This window comes from Podarcis tiliguerta, assembly GCF_965153285.1.
Source record: "Podarcis tiliguerta genome assembly, chromosome: 12".
NCBI classification, from domain to species: Eukaryota; Metazoa; Chordata; class Lepidosauria; order Squamata; family Lacertidae; genus Podarcis; species Podarcis tiliguerta.
The window spans coordinates 10,410,829-10,418,828 of record NC_139545.1 but is presented as its reverse complement, the minus strand read 5'-3'; positions in this window follow the sequence as shown (position 1 = coordinate 10,418,828).

Sequence of the window (8,000 nt, the reverse complement as noted above, 5' to 3'; positions counted from 1 at the left end):
ACTGCAAGATTTGGTTCACACTCTAATTCAACACAGAAAGTAGTCCAATCCAATTGTTTGATTCAGTTCAAGGTCTGAAGTAAAGGCTTCTTTAGAAAGAAAAAAAAAGCAAGGCTTCATTTCCACCCTATTCACTCCAGGAAAATAAAAAACCAGATCACAAATTCATAAAAACCTTGTTGGGTGGTTTCATTATACACAATGAGATCTCTGAGCTAGCTTCCTGGACAAGAGGGCAGCTTTTTGAATAGCTTTGTGGCCAGTAGCTGGCATTTGATGAATTCCATTAACCTGCACTCACCTCGATACAGCCCTCTAATGAATGTTTTTAGCTCTTCAGAAAACTTGCAGTTGGAATTATGTGCCTTTTAACTTTCACAATTTTGCAAACCTTTAAATATTAATAAACTCTTCTTTTGCAGCTGAACCCTACTATGCACGTCTACTGAAATGCAAGTCCCACTGGATTTAACTGGGCTTACTCTCAGGAGCAAGTACCATTGGATTCAGTGGGTCTTACTTCTAAATGGACATGAATAGGACTGCAGCAAGAGTCTCAAAAAAAGACCTGTCTCACACAACTTGATCAGAAAAACTGTGTGACCCCAAGCAATAGCGTGGACATGTGTAGATCACAGCAAGGAAAGTTCAGATCCAAGCAAGTGACTTAGTCTTGAATATTTGAGACATATCCCACCATCAGATCTATCATCAAAATTCCTTCTTGTGACAAATTTATTGCTTTCTAAAAATACAAGGAATGTCTTAGTTTATTTAAGAAAAGTGCAGGAACTCAATCCTCTTTTGTGTTTGGCCACCCGAACCAACACTTTAAGGAAACTTACAAAGTATTTGGGACGCAGGTGGTGCTGTGGGTTAAACCACTGTGCCTCTTGGGCTTGCCGATCGAAAGGTCGGCAGTTTGAATCCCCATGACGGGGTGAGCTCCCATTGTTCGGTCCCTGCTCCTGCCAACCTAGCAGTTCAAAAGCACGTAAACGTGCGGGAAAGTAAACGGCGTTTTCGTGCATTGCTCTGGTTTCGCCAGAAGCAGCTTATTCATGCTGGCCACATGACCCAGAAAAACTGTCTGCGGATGCGGACAAACACTGTCTCCCTCGGCCTTTAAAGCGAGATGAGTGCCGCAACCCCAGAGTCGTTTGCGACTGGACTTAATTGTCTGGGGGTCCCTTTACCTTTACCTTTTTACAAAGTATTTAAAGTAGCTTTAACTATAGAACCTCTATAGAACTGTAACTTTAACTACAGAGCCATCAAATACATTAAAACTAACAGCCAATGACTGAACAGCTACAGTCCCTTTGGACCACGTCCAAAGGGATATTTACGTCTGGGCAGCCTAGGACCTCCATACATACCGCCCAGTCTTGCACCCCAGACAGGCCACTTTGGTGCTGCTATATATAGTGCTGCTATATATACATATATAGATATCAAGATAGATAGTAGACGCATGACCAGGAGCCAACACAGACTGGATCTACATTGATCTGTAAAAACGTTATGCAGTATAACAATATATAATTCTCAAAGCAGTTTTCCATTGTCAAAGGCGCGCTGCTCAACAGCGCCCTCTGGTGCCACATTTTTATAACGCATTTCTAACATTATAACCAATGAGTGTAGATGAGCCCATAGCCTTAAATGATATACCTGCAGTGATCCTTAGAGCACTGCTTGAGGCACAATCCGGGTTTTTATGGCAGGATTTGCTAAGTTGCCTGTCATCCAGTACTCCCTGGCAAAGGATCTAAGAAAAAATATTTCAGAAGATGTGATTCAGTTCCCTGGGCCCCATAGATTTCCAAAACACTGGAAAGGTAAGGGAGGGAGGGTTAGGCCCCCTCTACTTCATGCATTCTTGACATATATTTCTTCTCATAACCTCTGAAACAATCAAGTGTTAGTAACTCTGTAATCTCTTTAGTACTTCATGCTTCCAGCATCAATCTTTTTGTTCAGCTCAAAGGATTTCCCCAACATTTAATCTAAATCTAACTTTTTGCTATCTAAATCCTTTCTATCTTGAGCCCCTCCGCACAGAGGGATTTCTGCTAATCTTAAAATAATGCTGACAAAACAAGTAGGCCCAGTTTAATGACATCCCTCCCCCCCCCCCTTCTCATCAGTATGCAAATCCAAGGTAAAACATACTAGGTTTTCGTTTCCCCATCAAATGCTTCAGTGATTTTTCTCTCAAAGAATAATATCTGATTACAACTCAGGGCCACCCAAGCAACCCCTCAATAAGAAATCCTCATGCAGGCAATAAGGGGAAAGTAATTGTCAAGAGAACAAGAAAAGCCGTCTTTTGGGTTCAGCAGAGTTATTACAGCCATGTGATGGTGCTCCAACAAATATCTCTAAACTTCTCAAAAACACTTAAACTCTGTAGTTCAAGTGCAGGTGGACTGAGCAGAACCCAAAGAACATGTGCATTCATTTAGAAAACTAAAGATGTCACTAAAACTCCATTACAAGTATTAGACCTTTTATCCAATGTTAGTCATCCTCAGAGTAGACCCATTTAAACTTATGGGTATGACTAACTTTCAGATAGGATTATTATAATGTGCCTCTGTGGGGACTCATATCTAATGAGTCAGCATTTCCACTTAACACAGAGTGTTAACTCCTTGATACCCACAACATGCCAACATCATCATCAGAGATGGCACTTTCCATTTCGCCTCAGCACTAAAACATACTGGGCTGGCCCTGGTTGGAATTCCATAATGCAGGCAAGATTAACGAAAACACATCATAAGGGGAACTCTTCTGCTCATCAGAAAGCAAGCCAAAGTCAGAAGCTCATCCATACTGTTAAGTTGTGGTGAACATATCAGACGACACAGCGATTCTTCAAACAGCTCTTGTTTATTCACAGGCTAGAACAGAACTGAACTGAAGGGTTCAGCCAGCCTGCTTATATAGAGCTCCACTAGAATGCGGGTGGCGCTGTGGGTAAAAGCCTCAGCGCCTAGTACTTGCCGATCGAAAGGTCGGTGGTTCGAATTCCCGCGGCGGGGTGCGCTCCCGTTGCTCGGTCCCAGCGCCTGCCAACCTAGCAGTTTGAAAGCACCCCCAGGGGCAAGTAGATAAAGAGCGACCGCTTACTAGAGGGAAGGTAAACGGCGTTCCGTGGCTTGCCAGAGCAGCGATGTCACGCTGGCCACGTGACCCGGAAGTGTCTCCGGACAGCGCTGGCCCCTGGCCTCTTGAGTGAGATGGGCACACAACCCTAGAGTCTGTCAAGACTGGCCCGTACGGGCAGGGGTACTTTTACCTTTACCTTAGAACGCAACAGTAACCATTTTCTGTAACTATCCAATCACTGAACGTCACTTTCGATCCCTTATTTGCATATGTGGACCTGAACTATCTACAGTATCCCCCTGCTGGCCCAGGGTGAGAACTTCAGTACATAACACATACCACTGCAGGTAGGCTGGTAAAAACCACTCCAGAACCCCAAACGCCACTCCTTTGTTTTGCTATCTTGCTTTGTTCGATTAACCAAAGAAAACAAGAAAATAGTGACACAGAGAGCAGATTTTGACAGGAAGCAATTTCGAGACGGCCTGTTCAAAGATGCTACCTGTAACCCAGGTGAAAACCTTTACAATATTCCCTGATGAATCCCGAACCAATTTATTTAACAGAAGCAGACCCTGATCACACAAGCTTCTCGTCTTTTCTGGAATGCAAATGCCTTTCAACTCACATCTCCTTATTTTACCGTTTTCCAATTACAGAGGGGGGTAAAAGAAATGTAATACTTATTATAATTGAGTTAAGATTATCTCCTTTCCCTGGTGAGAAATGAAATCATAAGAGGTATGGAAATTTTAGGCAAATAATGTGAGATTGGAAAATATATTGTATGCAGGGAAATGACTTGGCACCCACTGCCCCACCCCTCAGTGTAAGTAATAAGTCAAAATCTTACTATTGGAAGATCCAGCATACTAAGAGAACCTAGCTTCTTAAAAACATTTAAGGCTTATTTTTAAATACACCTAGGAAAAAACAGTCATTTATAGAAAGGTGTGCATCTGCACACAGTGTGTTTTTGGAGGAATAAATTAGGTTTTTAAAACTGGAGTAGCTTTGCCTGTTAGATAATGTTTTCCTAAAAGTATATAACAAAAACCCTTTGACAGAGTCTTCCTTCTAGTCACCACTTAAGAAGATCTGCAGCTGCTTCAAGGCGTAAACACAGAACGTATTTCTTGACACAGAGAGCAACCAAAGGGGTAAACCCATCTGCACACAAGCCTTGAGTGATCGGCTGAAGGAGCCATTGACAGAACCAGCCACTCTCTCTCCCTGGAAGCCACAGCTCACAACCTGGAAGGCCCCATATCTGCCAGGCGCATGACCCGGTGGCAATTTCATCAGATGCACGGCACAGCTGTGAGCCTGCTCAGCTGGGAAAGGGAACCAAAATGATGAATGAGACAGGGGGACAACAGGACAGCTCAACAGGTGGCTCCCTTGGAAAGGCAAGTCAGAGAAAATGCAGAGTTATGTGTTTTCCATAAACACACACACAGTGACACATCATAGGGGTGTCAGCAGTTTTTTTAACTTTTCCAGGAACGCTAGCAAAGTCCCCTGAAGCCATCCAGAGCTGTACTCTCCCAGTGTCTTTGTAAATCAAGCCATCCCTTATTGAAGTACATAGCCCTAGGGACATCAGCCTTCATTAAAATGGGCGTCAAAGAGAAATGGCCAACTATGGCCACCAAAGCAACTTTATCTGGCACTCACCCAATTTTAATCAAGGTATAGGAGCAGGGGGAAAGGCCACTCATTTCCACTCAAAGCATGGGTAGGCAAACTAAGGCCCAGGGGCTGGATCCGGCCCAATCGCCTTCTAAATCAGGGCTGCGGACGGACCAGGAATCAGCATGTTTTTACATGAGTAGAATTTGTCCTTTTATTTAAAATGCATCTCTGAGTTATTTGTAGGGCCTGCCTGGTGTTTTTACATGAATAGAATGTGTGCTTTTATTTAAAATGCATCTCTGGGTTATTTGTGGGGCATGGGAATTCATTCATTTTTTTTATTTTCTCTAAAATATAGTCTGGCCCCCCACAAGGTCTGAGGGACAGTGGACCGGCCCCCTGCTGAAAAAATTTGCTGACCCCTGACTTAAAGGAAGGATCATATTTTAGTAAATGGATCATCGGTTTGATTCGCTGAAAGGCTTCCGATGTTCTCTCTCGGGTAAAGAACGAAGAAAAGAATCTGTAGCTGCATTCAGGTATCTGCCTGAGCACAGTGTCTGTGTGATAGCTATGAAGGTCTGAAGAAGACTTATTCAGACATTCATATTTACTATGCAAAGAGGAATCTGGGAATTTGGGGGTGTAAGGCTTGCATGTGTACCCCCTGCCCCTGGTTTTAACTTATCATCTGCTTTGTATGCATAGGATGTACCGTATTTTTGCTCTATAAGACTCACTTTTTCCCTTCTAAAAAGTAAGGGGAAATGTTTGTGCGTCTTATGGAGTGAATGCAGGCTGTGCAGCTCTCACAGAAGCCAGAACAGCAAGAGGGATTGCTGCTTTCACTGTGCAGCGATCCCTCTTGCTGTTCTGGCTTCTGAGATTCAGAATATTTTTTTTCTTGTTTTCCTCCTCCAAAAACTAGGTGTGTCTTGTGGTCTGGTGCGTCTTATAGAGCGAAAAATACGGTACATGTTTTCACTTTACTGTTTCATGTGCATTCTGGAAAGACAACAACCCTTAACCCATCTGACTCCTGAGGGGATACTTCTGGCACAGGCAGGCTGTGTTCATGCCAGACATTTAAATCATATCTTCCCATAAAGAATCCAAGAAATGCTAGTTTACCCCTCACATATCCGCAATTTCCATCATATTCAACAATCTCATAGGATTATTGCCAAGGTCAACATGGAGAAGAGACCCATACTGTGATATGGAAAAATGTTGGCAATTGAGTAATTAATACATATTAGGCAATTAATAATAGAAAAACATTCATTTCTCAGCTTCCTGTCCCCCCCCCCCCGCCAAAAAAGTAGACATTCAACAACTTTTTCTCTATTCATATGATGGCCTTATTTTACAACCTGAGCATCCACTGAGCAAGGACATATTGTTCTGGCTTCCAAATTAGCATCTGGGGAACAGTTGCAACTGGAAATAAAAACACCATCTATCCTTACCATAATTAACTTTTAAAATCCCAACAGTCTTTATAAACAAAGTTTGGTTCTCCCTTATTCATAATTCTGCATTTCTTGTTCACTAATAAAAAAATATTACCTCTTCAATCAAAGCAAAAAGATAGCAGGACACAAATAAAGGGAACACTCAAGAAATTAGAGCTCTTCAGTATCACCTGAGCCACTCAGAATCTCTATCAAGCCACCATCTAATAGCCCTGTGCTAGAGCTGAAAACAACACAACCTGCCAGAGTTTCTGATATCACCATTCAAATTCTGAATGTAAAATCTCAGATTTGAAGTTCTAATTTTGAATGTGAAAGTTTACCTCAAAATTTGACCCATCTTTATTGTTTTCATTTAGCTGGTATAAAATCTGAAATAACATCGTATGTCAGTTATCAATTAATTTAAAATACTAAATGCCATTAAATATTACTAGATGTCATATACTGGTTTGCTGATTGGAAGGTCAGCGATTCGAATCCGTGCAATGGGGTGAGCTCCTGTTGCTCTGTTCCAGCTTCTGCTAACCTAGCAGTTCAAAAGCACACCAGAGCAAATAGATAAATGGCTACCCCTGTGGCGGGAAGGAAAATTGTGTTTCCATGCGCTCTGGTTTCCATCACTGTGTTCCATTGTGCCAGAAGCAGTTTAGTCATGCTGACCACATGAACTAGAAAGCTGTCTGTGGACAAACACCGGCTTCCTCAGCCTAAAAAGTGAGATGAGCACCCCATAGTCGCCTTTGACTGGACTTAACTGTCCAGGGGTCCTTTACCTTTAGCTTTTACCTTTATTCTGTGAATACTGAGCAATATTTTAATATCCACACACCATCCAAGCAACGACAAAGTTAATCACTCGGAAAATTTTGAAATGAATTTTGAAGAGTCAATTAATTTTAATGCTATGTAATTTTACCTTTACTCCTGTAGTAGGTTTACAGAAGTATCAAACATGGTTCAGAGTTATTTCAACACTGGTACTCTTTGACCAACCGCACCCCGTTATATTAATTTAGCGCCCAGTTTAAGGAGCAGAAAATTAATGCACATGACATTAATTTTAGAGAAGTCTTAAGAGACAGAAAAGGGAAATGTTTTATGTGAGACAACAAATTAAATTGAGTGCTAAAACACACACACACACACACACACACACTTCCAAAGAACACTGCAGCTTCTAAATTTAGTAACTGTCAGTCCATTGTCCGAAGCAACATTGCGGTGATGGATTATATGCTCATGACTGAACAAACTTTGTCGCTTGGCTTCTTTGTAAACTAGCAAATGCCATCCACATCAATGCTGCCTTTGTCTTCTGTGGCAGTTGCTATGTAGGAATGATACTCTGCTTTCCATGTTACAGGCTCAAGTCTTTGGCTGGTTTCAACAACAGTGCCAAAGTGGGGCTTCCACAGAGGGGAATTTTTTTCAACACTAAGGAAGGCTGTCCTGTTCCTCACATTCTGATGTGAGAACTGTTAACCGAGACCTGCTAATGGCTTTACTAGCTTGGTTCACATAACACAATAAGCCAAATTATGACTCACTGGGACCACACAAATATATAGACCTCCAGAGAGCAGTTCATGCTGCTTTGCTCCTTCCCAGTGATTTTTATTTGGATTTCTGTGATTGTAAGACGTGGGTGGCGCTGTGGTCTAAACCACTGAGTCTAGGGCTTGCCAATTGGAAGATCGGCGGTTCAAATCCCCGTAACAGGGTGAGCTCCCATTGCTTGGTCCCAGCTCCTGCCAACCTAGCACTTTGAAA